Genomic DNA, 13,977 nt, shown 5'->3' on the forward strand with positions numbered 1-13,977 from the left:
GCAGCACTATCTCCTTTTGGGATCTGTCCCCAAGCCTCAGTCGACCAGGCCGTTGCAAGTCTCCCCAACCCTAACCTTGAGCATGACCTCTGCCTGCACCACCTCCTCTTGCCAAGGACTCCAGGCTCCGTTTCCTTATTCAGACGCTGTCCATCTTCTGACTGAGCAACTCTGCCACCTCCAGCCCAATCCATCCACTCAGTTCCCGACCCTGTCACCTCCAGCCCTGTCTGCCCTCCCACTACCAACTGTCGCTCCAGTCCTTTCTGTTCACTCAGCTGCTGCATTAGTTTCCTTTCACTGCCGCAACAAATGACCACAAACATAGCAACTTCAAACAATGCAAATAGATTCCCTCGCAGATCTCCAGGTCGGAGATCCAGGATGGCTCGGCTGGTCCTCTGCGCACGGTCTCCCAAGGCCAAAATCAAGTGTGGGCCAGCTGGCTCTTACCCGGAGGCTCTGGAAAGAATCCCAAGGTCATTCAGGTTGTTGGCATGATCGCACCCCTGCAGTTGGACTGAGGCCCCTGCTTTTCGCTGGCTGTCACCTAATGGTCACCCGCCCTTGGCTCCTGGAAGCTGCTCTTCGGTTCTTGCATGTGGACCCCACACCTCAGATCTCACACTTGGAATCTCTTCACTTGTCCTTCTGCCCCATCTCCACGTACCTTCCTCTTCCTCTTCCAGTAGGAGAAAGTTCTCTGCCTTTGAAGGCTCATGGGAGTGAATTGGTTGGGCCCACCTGGACGACAGATTTCACACCTTCCAGGAATCACAGGGTGGTCATCTTTGGGGGGCCATTATTCTGCCTACCACAGGTCCAGACCCTGTCACCTTCAGCCTCCAACTCTGCATCTCCAGCTCTGTCTGTTACATCCACACCCAGCTTTCTTCACTCTCTCATCCTTATCTTCTCACTCCCTGACTCTCAACTTAGTGCTGACTCCATCTCTGACTTGCTCTGTTTCTCTCTCCCTTTGTCCCTCTGTCTGTCCCTCCATGCTCATCCCCTCAGACTCCATTTCTGCCAGCCAGGCCTGATGGCTCAGCCAAACCTGAAAGCTCGCAGACCCTGTCTTGGGTGTCCCACCCGCTTTGCCCTCATCCCCAGAGCATCTCCTATTTCCTCCGAGACTCCTCCCTCAAGACCCACCATTGAGAAGGCACATCAGGCGCCTCTTGGCGCCGAGTCCTGGAGGCGATGCAGACACGGCATGCGCTTTCTCGCTTGAAGCTGGACTCGGGGTTGGATCAACCCACAAACAGACTCAATACAATCTAGCAGTGCATGAGCGTAAATAAAAGTGAACTTTCTTTTGAAAAAAATTAGATTTTTGATTATTCCAAAAAAACATCAATACGGTCCTCACGAGGAATATCAGAGCTCGATCGGCCTCTCCACACCTTCTCTCCCCACTCCCCACTCCCATTCCCCCTGCTGCCATTGGCAACCATTTATTGTGTTGAGAGTGTATCCTTGGCAAGTGTGTTAGTCTGCTGGGGCTGCCATAAGAAAGGACTACAGACTGGGTGCCTTAAACAACAAATTTATTTTCTCATACAGGTCTGGGATCAAGATGTCGGCAGATTTGGCTTCTTCTGACCCTCTTTCCTTGGCTTGTAGATGGCCACCCTCTCATTGTGTCCTCATACAGTCTTTTCTCTGTCTGACCATGTGCATGTCTTTGTCCAACTTTCCTCCTCTTACAAGGATACCAGTCCTATTGCATTAGGGTCCACCCTAAAGACCTCATTTCAACTTAATTATCTCTTTAAACACTTATCTCCAATACACTTTCTGATGTACTGGAGGGTAGGGTTTCAACATACGAATTTTGGGAGGACACGCTTCAGCTCATAACAGTAAGTATCCTTGCAAAATCTGTTAATTCCTTTTTATGCATGTATTTTTAATTTATGTTGGCAGTATTACATATCTCATTCTGATGGGGACTTTTTCTTCAGCACCATCTTTAAGACCCACCCAGGGGCCGGCCCGGTGGTACAGCAGTTAAGTTTGCACGTTCCACTTCTCAGCGGCCCGGGGTTCGCATCCCGGGTGCAGACATGGCACTGCTTGGCAAAAAACCATGCTGTGGTAGGCGTTCCATGTATAAAGTAGAGTAGAGGAAGATGGGCATGGATGTTAGCTCAGGGCCAGTATTCCTCAGCAAAAAAAGAGGAGGATTGGCAGTAGTCAGCTCAGGGCCAGTCTTCCTCAAATAAATAAATAAATAAAAATAAAAAATAAAGACCCACCCATGTTGCATTGGTACATCCAATGTCTATCCAATCCATTGAGTAAGACTCCAGGGTCAACCTTCACCACATGTAACCTCTCCACCCTCTCAGTGATGGGCACCTGAGTTGCCTCTGATTTCCCACCATTACAAATAATGTTACAATTAACATCAGTGTATATGTCCACGTATGGCCCAGAAGGAGTGGGAAGAGGGATTTGGGGGGTCTACAACCAGTAAAAGAATTGCTGAGTTGTAGGGGATACAGATACTATTTTGACTAGGTAGAAAGTCCTGATGAGTCTACTCTCTCTAGCTGTCCACAAGGATTCCATTAACCTTAACCACGCCTGGCATCTGGTGGCTTTGTGTTGTGTCAACTTAGCTAAGCTGAAACTACATTTCCCAAAATTCCTCTCCCCCGCACGGTTCCGGCTTAGTGTTGGCCCGCAGGAGAAATTTGCATGGGAGTTCAGAAGGCAAAAGCGAAGCAGCGGCCACGCTTACTCTTGGAGGTTTGGCTTGGAGTCAGGTGCTGTCGCAGCTCAAGCATGTCATCACGAATCTGCTGGCCCCCCTTACTAGTCAAAGTGGGCAGCAGCGGGGCCCACAGCTTTTCCAGTTCCCACTAGACCACCTTTGGCTCCATGAAATCCTGAGCCCACTCCGTGTGTAGTTCCATGGCAAAGTGTGCCAGCTGTTCTACAGGTCACCGGCGTGGTTGAAGCGGGAGGCTTGCAGGCAGTGAGAGACTGACACAGGTTATAGTTCATCACCATGAGTTCCAGCTCATGCCCAGAGTCCCAGTCTGTCTTTGAGCTCTCCAACTTCACGCCTGTCTTCTCTTCCCAACAGCTGGCCTGGCACCAGACACAGGGGCAAATAGACATATTCAACCAGCTCTCACAATTGCATGAGGTCTAACCCATATAATGAATCTATTCTAGCATCTTTAAAACGTTAAGTGAAAAGAAGCCAGTCACAAAGGACCACATGATGCATGATTCCACTTATATGTCCAGAATAGGCAAATCTACAGAGACAGCAAGGAGATGAGTGGCTACCTAGGGCTGGGGCTGGAGGATTGAGGTGGTGTAACGGCTAAGGGGTGTGGGGGTTCTTTTTGGAATGACGAAAATGTTCCAAAATTAATCATGGTGATGGTGGTACAACTCTGTGAATATACCGAAAACCATTGAATTATACACTTTTTTTTTTTTTGAGGAAGATTAGCCCTGAGCTAACATCTGCTGCCAATCCTCCTCTTTTTGCTGAGGAAGACTGGCCCTGAGCTACTATCTGTGCCCATCTTCCTCTACTTTATATGTGGGATGCCTACCACAGAATGGCTTGACAAGTGGTGCTATGTATGCACCCAGAATCCGAACCGGCGAACCCCGGGCTGCCGAAGTGCAAAGTGTGCACTTAACCACTTCGCCACCAGGCCAGCCCCTGAATTATACACTTTAAATGGTGAATTGTGTGGTGTGTGAATTATCACTCAAGAAGGCTGTTAAAATTACCTAATTCCAAAATATCACTCATAACGGCTCGCTTCTCTGATCAAACCCTAAATGATGTAGTATTATCCAGTTTGTTGATGTTTGCCAATCTACAAAGGGTAGTTTCTTGTTGCTTTAATTGCGCTTTTTCTGGTTACTCATCTCACGAGTTCCTTATCACATATTTCTCAGTCTTTTGGATTTTCTCTTCTGTAAATTGCTTGTTTTTCTGTAAATCCTTTGCTGTTTTTCTGTTGGAGATGCTATCGTCTTCTTTTTCATCCGTAGGAGTTCCTTCAATAGCCTAGTTTTCTATCCCTTGTCAATTTTAGACATTGCAAATATCTTTTCCTGGTTCATCATCGCTCATTACCTTGGCCCATGGGGTCCTTCAGGGAACAGAATCCTTCATTTTGATGTAATCAAACTGATTTTTTTTTTACTTATTGTTTATCCTTTTGAGATTTCTTAAAAGGTGTCCGTAATACACACCTACATTTTATTAACTTTATGATTTTTTTTTTTTGAGGAAGATTAGCCCTGAGCTAACATCTGCTGCCAATCCTCCTCTTTTTTGCTGAGGAAGACTGGCCCTGAGCTAACATCCGTGCCCATCTTCCTCCACTTTATATGTGGGACACCTACCACAGCATGGCTTTTGCCAAGCGATGCCATGTCTGCACCCGGGATCCGAACTGGCGAATCCTGGGCCACTGAAGTGGAACGTGCACACTTAACCGCCGCATCACCCCTAGGGCCGGCCCCTAACTTTATGATTTTAACTTTTCTATTTGGGACTTTATTAGCAGATCGGATCCACCTTACATTATTATGTTCGGGGCGGATAGGGCACCCATAACTGAGGATCTTTAAAGCTATAACTGGGTCTTAGGCAATTAGAGAGGAATAAAGCATTAAAGGATAAGGAACTGACTGTGCCTGTCTCTCCTGGGCCTCACCTTCTCCAGGAAAATCCCACCAGGCCCCCACGGTCACCACATCCCCAACTGATTTCAGCATCCACCTCCCAGCGGCTTCACACAACTGGGTGAGAGCTCCAACATCTACGTGGTTACCCAGCCCTGGTGTCCCTGGTGTTATTCTGATTTGGGGATTGGAAAAAACAGTATTCATTTGTAAAATAGCATTTATTAGCTTCACAAATATTTATTGAACTCCAAGCACTGGGGGTGCATTAAGCCACAAACATGAAGACAAAAGCCAGCCTCATGGAACTTGGGGGGTAGACAGATAATAATTAAATATCATCAGGTGATGATAAATGCTATGAGGAATAAAGCAGAGCGAGGCAGAAAGGAAGTTCTGAGGGGGCAGGACTTGTCACAGATAGGGTGGTCAATGAAGCCTACTCTCATATACAGAGACTGGAACAAGATAAAGGAGGAAATCATATCTGGGGGATCTCAGGGGAAACAGACTTTGAGGCTGAGGGAACAGCAAGTGCAAAGACCCCGAGGCTGGAAATGGCTTGGCTTGATCAGAAAATAAGGAGGCCAGGGCAGACAGAGCACAGATACGGATGGACACAAATAGGGGACATGATCACAAAAGCGGAGGTGGGGTGGAGAATGGCAGATCATGTAGGGTCTTTGGGCTGTGGCGAAGAGTTTGTATGTTATTCTATTTGCAATGGGGAGAGATCAAAGTACTATAGTTAAAGAAGTAACATAAACTTATTTGCTCATCAAAAAGATTACCCAGACTTTTGCTTGCCACTGTGATGGAGAGATAATATCTGACTAACTCCCATATCTGATTAACTGCCACCAAAATAACTATAAAAACTGGACACGATTAAATAAAAAAAAAACTGATGGAGGCATCACAGAGCAATCAATGCAGACAGAAGTTAAAGAATCATGATCTCAGAGAGACAGGAAGTGTAATGAATTGAGCCTAACACCCTGCACGCATTTTCCCCTTAAGGCACGTACCAGATCCTAAATCGTGCTTCTGCTGAGAGAACACTAAGAAATCAAGCTGAAATCAAGAGCAAAGTTGCTTCCAAAAGAGTAAGGAGCTAAGAAGAGAAACTGGCAGTTTTACAGTACTAAAGAAACCAGAATTGGAATTCAGGGCCTGCCAAGGAGGAGGGATGTGGTCAACAACACCTCAGGCTCTCACACCAGAGTTGTGAAAGGCTACACTCTAGCAGAAGAGGCAAACGGAAACAGACCAGCCTCAACCGGATTATGGTGATCTGTCCATACTCTATCTGCATGACAGAAGAAAATTAAATCTTTTCTAAAGGGAGATAATACAAGCCAGAGAGTACAATTTTTATATACAATATTCATATTTTAATTTAAGAACTACTAGTCTTGCCAGAAAACATGACCAAATGACCAACAACCAAGAGAGAAAAAAAAACGTAATTGAAGTCTGCATACACAGGTGATCCAGATACTGGCATTATCAGACACAGACTTTAAAGTAACTATGATTCATATGTTCCAAGAAATAGATGAAAACATGGAGGATTTCATCAGAGAACTGGAATCGAAAAAAGAGAGAGAGGGAATTTAATGTAAATTTTAGGACTTAAGAATAAATCAAAATAAAAATTCTGTAGATGGGTTTTACAGCAGAATAGACGCAGTGGACAATAGTTTAGCAGAAAATATCTAGATTGAATCATAATGAAAAAGGGTAAAAAATACATTAAGAAAACATATGAGACATACAAGTCAAGATGAAAACGTCTAACAAACACGTACTGAAGTCTAGAAGGAGAGGAGGAAGAGAATGAGAACTAAGTAACATCTGAAGAGATACTGGCCAAGAATTTTACCAAATGGATGAGACATCGACTCACAAATTCAAGCTTTAGGAACCCCAAGCAGAATAAACACAAAGAAAACCATACTTAGCATATCACAACAAAATCTATGAAGACCTGAAACTATAAATCTTGAGAGCAGTCAAAGGAAAAAGACACTTTACCTTCAAAGAGGCAATAATAAGACTGACAGCTGACTTTGAAACAAAAAAATGGAGGTCAAAAACACAATGACGTAGTTCGAGTGCCAAAAGAAAGCAATTGTCAATGTAGAATATTATACCCAGTGAAAATATCCCTCAAAAGTGATGGCAGAATAAATACATTTTCAGACAAATGAAACAAAACATTGATCAGCAGCAGCCCTGCACAAAAAGAAATGCTAAATAGGGTTTGAGAAGGAGGAAAATAACTCCATGATGAAAATTGGGTAATGCAGGGAGGAATAAATAATATCGGAAAAGGTAAGTATATGCTAAATCTGAATTGAATATTGACTGCTTAAAACAGTAACCCTACTATCTTGTGGCATTTAAAATATATGTAGAGGGGGCCAGCCCGGTGGCCAAGTGGTTAAGTTTGCACACTGCTTCGGCAGCCCAGGGTTTCACCAGTTTGAATCCTGGGTGCAGACATGGCACCACTTGTCAAGCCATGCTGAGGCGGCATCCCACATGCCACAGCTAGAAGGGCCCACAACTAAAAATACACAACTATGTACCAGGGGGCTTTGGGAGAAAAAGGAAAAAAACTTAAAAAAAAAAGATTAGTGGTCCACAAAAAAAAAAAAAATCTAATTATATGCCTTAATATAAAGACACAGGAAGATGGAAAGTTACAGGAAGGAAAGATGTACTATGTAAACACCAACCAAAAAAAGCTGGAGTAGCTACTGGAGTATATCAAAGTAGCCATTAAGGCAAAAAGCATTTTTAAAAGTAAAAAGGGACATTTCATAATGATAAAGGGGTCAACTCACAGGAAGATATAAGAGTTCTAAATCTGTATGTACTGAATAATATAACGTCAAAATATATAAAGCTAAAACAGACAGCATTGAGAAATGGAAAGACCCACATGGTCTTTCAGTAACTGGTAGAAGAAACAATCAGTAAAGATATTAAAGATTGGAACAGCATGATCAACAAACTTGACAATACTCAAGCTGCAGAATACGCGTTCCTTTCAAATACACGCAAAGCATTTACTAAAACAAGCCAAATCCCTAACCGTAAAGCAAGTCTCCACAAATTTCAAAGAATTGAAATCACACAGAGTATGCTCTCTGAGCACAGTGAACCAAGTAGAAATCAACCGTAAACAGATAACTAGAGGGGCCGGCCCACGGCCGAGTGGTGAAGTTTGCGCACTCCGCTTCAGCTGCCGGGGAGGGGCAGTTTCACTGGCTCGGATCCTGGGCGCGCGGACATGGCGCCACTCATCCAGTAGCGTCCCACATGCCAAGCTCAAGGATCCACAACTATGTACCTGAGGGCTTCGGGGAGAAAAAGGAAAAGTAAAATCTTTAAAAAAAAAAAAAAAAAGATAACTAGGAAGTCATAAAATATTTGGAAATTAAGCAATACACCACTAAAATAATGCTCAAGTTAAATTAGAAAAATATTTTGAACTAAATAGTAATGGAAATGTGACCTAACAAACGTCTGGAGTGTAGCTCAAAAAGTTCTCAGAAAGCAAATTATGTGCATATATTAGAAGAGAGGTTAAAATCAATAATCTAAAAATATCAGTGATCTAAGCACTCACTTCTGAAAGCTGGAACAAAACCCAGCAGATTAAATGCAAATAAAGTAGGAGGAAAAATGAGAGCAGTCATCAATGAAATAGAAATGAATATATTTAAAAATTAATGAAGCCAAAAGTTTATTCTTTGACAAGACTAATAAAATTGATAAATCCTAGTAATTCTAATCAAGAAAAAAAGAGAAGGACCGGCCCCCTGGCATAGTGGTTAAGTTTGGCATGCTCCACTTTTTTTTTTTTTTGAGGAAGATTAGCCCCGAGCTAACATCTGCCGCCAATCCTCCTCTTTTTGCTGAGGAAGACTAGCCCTGAGCTAATATCCATGCCCATCTTCCTCTACCTTATATGTGGGACGCCTACCACAGCATGGCTTGCCAAGCGGTGCCATGTCTGCACCCAGGATCCGAACTGATGAACCCTGGGCTGCTGAAGCAGAACATGCACACTTAACTGCTGCACCACTGGGTCAGCCCCTTGGCGTGCTCCACTTTTGCCACCAGGGTTCACCAGTTTGGATCCCAGGCAGACCTACACCATTCATCAGCCACTGTGGCAGTGACCCACATATAAAACAGAGGAAGGTTGGTACAGATGTTAGCTCAAGGCAAATCTTCCTCAGCAAAAAAAAAAAGAAAGAAAGAAAGAAAAAAAGAACGAGACAGCCCAAATTACTAATATTTTCACCACAGATCTTACAGATATTAAAAAGATAATAAAAGGATATAATAGCAACAACTTTATGCAAAAAATTTTAATTTTTATATAAAATGGACAAATTTCTTGAAAACCACACTTACCTGAAACAAAATGGAACATCTCAATAGTTGTATTTTTATAAAAGAAATTGAATTTGTAATTCAAAGTCTTCCCACAAAGAAAGCTCTAGGTCCATGGGCCAGCCCAGTGGCATAGTGGTTCAGTTCACATGCTCCACTTCAGCAGCCCAGGGTTCACAGGTTCAGATCCTGGGCACGGACCTAGCACTGCTCATCAATCCATGCTGTGACAGCATCCCACATTAAAAAAGTAGAGGAGGACTGGTACAGATGTTAGCTCAGCGACAATCTTCCTCAAGCAAGAAGAGGAAGATTGGCAACAGATGTTAGCTCAGGGCCAATCTTCCTCACAAAAAAAAAAAAAGAAAAAGAAAAGAAAAGAAAGAAAATTCTAGGTCCAGATGGCTTCATTGGTGAATTCTTCCAAACACGTAAAAAATAATATGGATCTTACACAAGCACTTCCAAAGAAGAGAAAAAGAGAGAACACTTCCCAATGTACTATATGATGTCAGCATAGCCTTGTTATCAGAACCTAACAGGACCTTACAGAAAAGAAAATCAAACCTGGCAATATAGAAAAAGGATAATAAATCATGTTCGAATGGGAATTAATTCAGAAATGCAAGGTTAACTTTGAAAATAAATTAATGCAATTAACCAGGGCCAGCCCCGTGGCCTAGTGATTAAGTTTGCATGCTCTACTTCGGCAGCCCAGGGTTTCACTGGTTCAGATCCTGGGTGTAGACATGGCACCACTCATCAAGCCTTGCTGAGGCGGCATCCCACATACCACAACTAGAAGGACCTACAACTAGAATATACAACTATGTACCGGGCGGCTTTGGGGAGAAAGAAAAAAAAAGAAGATTGGCAACAGATGTTAGCTCAGGTGCCGATCTCAAAAAAAAAAAACTAACGTAATTAACCACATTAACACATTACAGTCATGGATCACTTAACGATAGGGATACGTTCTGAGAAATGGGTTGTTAGGCAATTTGCTTATCGTGCAAACATCGTAGAGTGTACTTACGCAAACCTAGATGGACACCTAGGCTAAATGGTGTTAATCTTATGGGAACAACTGTCATATAAGCAGTCCGTCATTGACCAAAATGTTGTTATGCGGCACATGAGTGTAAACAAAAAAAAGATAATCTCAATGGATACAGACTGAGCAGTTGATAAAAATTTAGCACCCATTTATGATTTTAAAAAAACCTCTCAGAAAACTAGCATCAGAGAGGATCTTCCTTAATCTGATAAAGAGTAGCATCATACTTCGTGGTGAATATTTGAATGTCTTTCCTGAGATCAGGAAGGTGACAAGGACAAGGATATCTGCTATCACCACGTCTATTCAGGACTGTACTGGAGGTCCTAGCCAGGGCAATAAGGCAAGAGAAAAAAATATATAAAAATTTGAAAGGAAGAAATAAAATCATGATTATTCGTAAGGGGCATGATTGTGTATGTAGAAAATCCAAAAAAAAAATCTACAGATGAATCATTAGAATTAATAAGTCAGGTTAAGAAGTTTGCATCTTTTTTCCTTCCATCCATCTTAGGTTCATTGGCTGGGGCCCTGTAAATTAGACTCACAAGAAGACAAACTAACAAGAGGAAAACAGAAGTTTATTAGCATGTGCATCATGCATACACTTGGGAGCACTCAGAGATATGTAAAAGGGGTGATTAGAACTTGAGCTTATGTAGCATCTTAACAAAAGAACAATAAATTTGTAGAGAAGTGACAAGACAAAGGAAAATGACTGAGTTTCTAGGGCAGCAAATTGCAGGAAAGCAAATATATAGGAGAACTAATAGAAAACAAGGGCTGGTTGGTAAAGTTTGTTGTGTGGATTCCTTTGGCGCTCGCTGCATCTGAGCTGATAGGGGTCTAGAGTCGTCTCCAGAGATTAAGTTTTGTCCTTCTTGGTAGGGAAGGGAGAGGGAACACCTTTACAAACTAATGCCCAACTTTTAGGCAAATAGGAGGGCAGAGAGCTTTTCTTGTATCTGCTTCTTCTCAACTGTCTTCAGTTCAAAATGATCCTTATGCCATAGTGGCATATTTTGCAGTGGCACATTCTGCTACCCTTCACTATATATAAGATTAAGATAAAAACTCAATTATAGGGCCGGCTCCCTGGCCTGGTGGTTAAGTTCAGTGCGCTCCACTTCAGCAACCCAGGTTTGGTTCCTGGGTGCAGACCTACACCACTCATTGGCAGCCATGCTGTGGAGGCGACCCACATATAAAATAGAGGACGATTGGCACAGATGTTAGCTCAGGGACAATCTCCCTCAAGCAAAAAGAGGAAGACTGGTAACAGATGTTAGCTCAGGGCGAATCTTCCTCAGGAAAAAGAAAAAAAATCAATTATAGCCTTAAACATTAGGAACAAAAAACATTTTTATGAAATTTTAAAAATACGATTTGTAGGGGCCAGCCTGGTGACTGAGTGGCTAAGTTTGCACGCTCCGCTTTGTCAGCCCACGGTTTCACAAGTTCAGATCCTGGGCCCGGACATGGCACCACTCATCAGGCCATGCTTAGGCAGTGTCCCATATAGCACAACCAGAAGGACCCACAACTAGAATATACAACTATATATTGGAGAGAAAAAGAAGGAAAAGAGAAAGAAGAAGATTGGCAACAGATGTTAGCTCAGGTGCCAATCGAAAAAAAATATATATATATATGATTTGATTTAGCATAATAAATAAAATACATAGAAATAAACCTAACAAAATATTTGCTAGATCTCTAAACAGGAAACTATGAGACATTACTGAGAGTAATTAAAGAAAATCTAAATATATAATTCATAGCAACAGTATCCATAATTGCCAAAAAGCAGAAGCGTAGAAGGGTTATTCCTCAGAAAATTAAGAATAGATCTACCATACGGTCCAGCTATTCCACTGCTGGGTATTTATCCAAAGAACTTGAAAACACAAAGGCATAAAGACACATGCACCCCTATGTTCATTGCAGCATTATTCACAATAGCCAAGACTTGGAAGAAACCTAGGCACCCATCAGGGGACAAACGGATAAAGAAGATGTGGTATTTATACATGATGGACTACTACTCAGCCATAAGAAATGATGAAATCTGGCCATTTGTGACAACATGGGTGGACCCTGAGGGTATTATGCTGAGTGAAATAAGTCAGAGGGAGAAAGTCAAATACCAAATGATCTCACTCATAAGTAGAAGATAAAAACAACGACAAACACTGAGTAACAGAGATTGGGTTGGTGGTTACCAGAAGGGCAGGGGGAGGGAGGAGGGAGAAAGGGCTGATTAGGCACCTGTGTGTGGTGATGGATTGTAATGAGTCTTTGGGTGGTGAACATGATGAAATCTACACAGAATTTGAAATATGTTATGATGTACATCTGAAAGTTACGTAATGTTATAATCCAATGTTACTACAATAAAAAAAATCTACTTGATTAAAAAAAAGAGTAGGATGGTTAAACCGTGGCATATTCATGCCATGGAATATTATACAGTAGTGAAAAGAATGACCTAGGCTACAGGCTGAATCTCATAAACACGATGTTGAGCAAAAGAAGTCGTAATCAAAAGTGGCCACCTTTGGAGGGGAAAGCTTCGGAGGAGGTGTGAAGAAGGCTTCTGGGCTTTGGGTAATACCGTCTTTTCTTATATGGGTGGTTTCATTACTGTATTACTGTACTAACTGAGCTATGAGCTAAGATTTGGCACTTCACGTATGTTACGACCATACTATAAAATACTTTTAAAAAATTTTTCAGGTTTTACAAAAATTACCCAGACCTCAAAAAAGGAAGGAAGGGACAAGAAATACTGAAGGAATAAACTGAAACAATGGAATTATAATAAAGCTAATGGAGTCCACCCCTTGACAGTCTGTGCCAAGCAAACACTTGGTAAACATTCTTACTGAACTCCCATAAGACCTCATGAGGTGGATATTATTTGTCCCCATTTTAGAGAAGCTGAGGTTCAGAGAGGTGAAGTTCCTTGCCAGAGTCACACAGCAATGGCACTAGCTTTGTCTGATTCCGTATCTCACGCTTTTAACCGCTCACCACATCACCTGCCAAACAGGTTCTTTCCCAGGCCTTTTAACAAGCCACCAGCTCACAGCCAAAATAATAACTATCAATTAACACGGCTTACCACCTGAAGTCCTCAAGGTAACCAGAGAAGCAATTACTGTCTCCATTTCTGGGAGGAAAACAGGCTCAGAGAGGGTAAGCCATTGTACCAAGGTCATAGGTAGGAAGGGATGGCGCCAAAATTCAAACCCAAGAATGCCTGACTCCAGGCCCACAGCCTTATCATCACTCTCCACCGCCCAGGAGCTAAGAGGCGTGGATGCCATCCATTCATTCAGCGCTGTATTTTGAGGGCCCACACCTGGCCGGCCCGCTCTAGCCCCCAGACTGTCCCCTTCTGCATGTAGCTCACATTCCAGCGGAGGTGAGAGACAGTACACAAATACCGAATGTCACACGGTGAGACGTGCCGTGAGGACCACTACAAAACAGAGGGCGGATAGTAAGATCCAGTGTAGACGCTGCGGCAGGGGAAGGTCTCTCTGAGGTTAGTGAATGATGGCTGGATGAACGAGAGGATGCAAATGACTCTTTCTCCGTGTCTGGGCTAGCAGAGAGGCCGAACGGGTGGGACATCTTTTGTCCCCAATCCCCCTTCTGGGGAGTCAATTTTAGATGTAATTCTCTTCCTCTCTCAAGCCGGAAAAGCTGAGGTTATTTTTTTCCCCACTCTCTCCTAAAACGAATGAATGAAACGGTTTGGGAAAGAATTCTTCGGGAACCTATTACTACATGGCGACTAGAGCCACAAAAGGGCGCGGGAGTGGTGAGGC

This window comes from Equus caballus, chromosome 10, assembly GCF_041296265.1.
Source record: "Equus caballus isolate H_3958 breed thoroughbred chromosome 10, TB-T2T, whole genome shotgun sequence".
In the NCBI taxonomy this organism is placed as follows: Eukaryota; Metazoa; Chordata; class Mammalia; order Perissodactyla; family Equidae; genus Equus; species Equus caballus.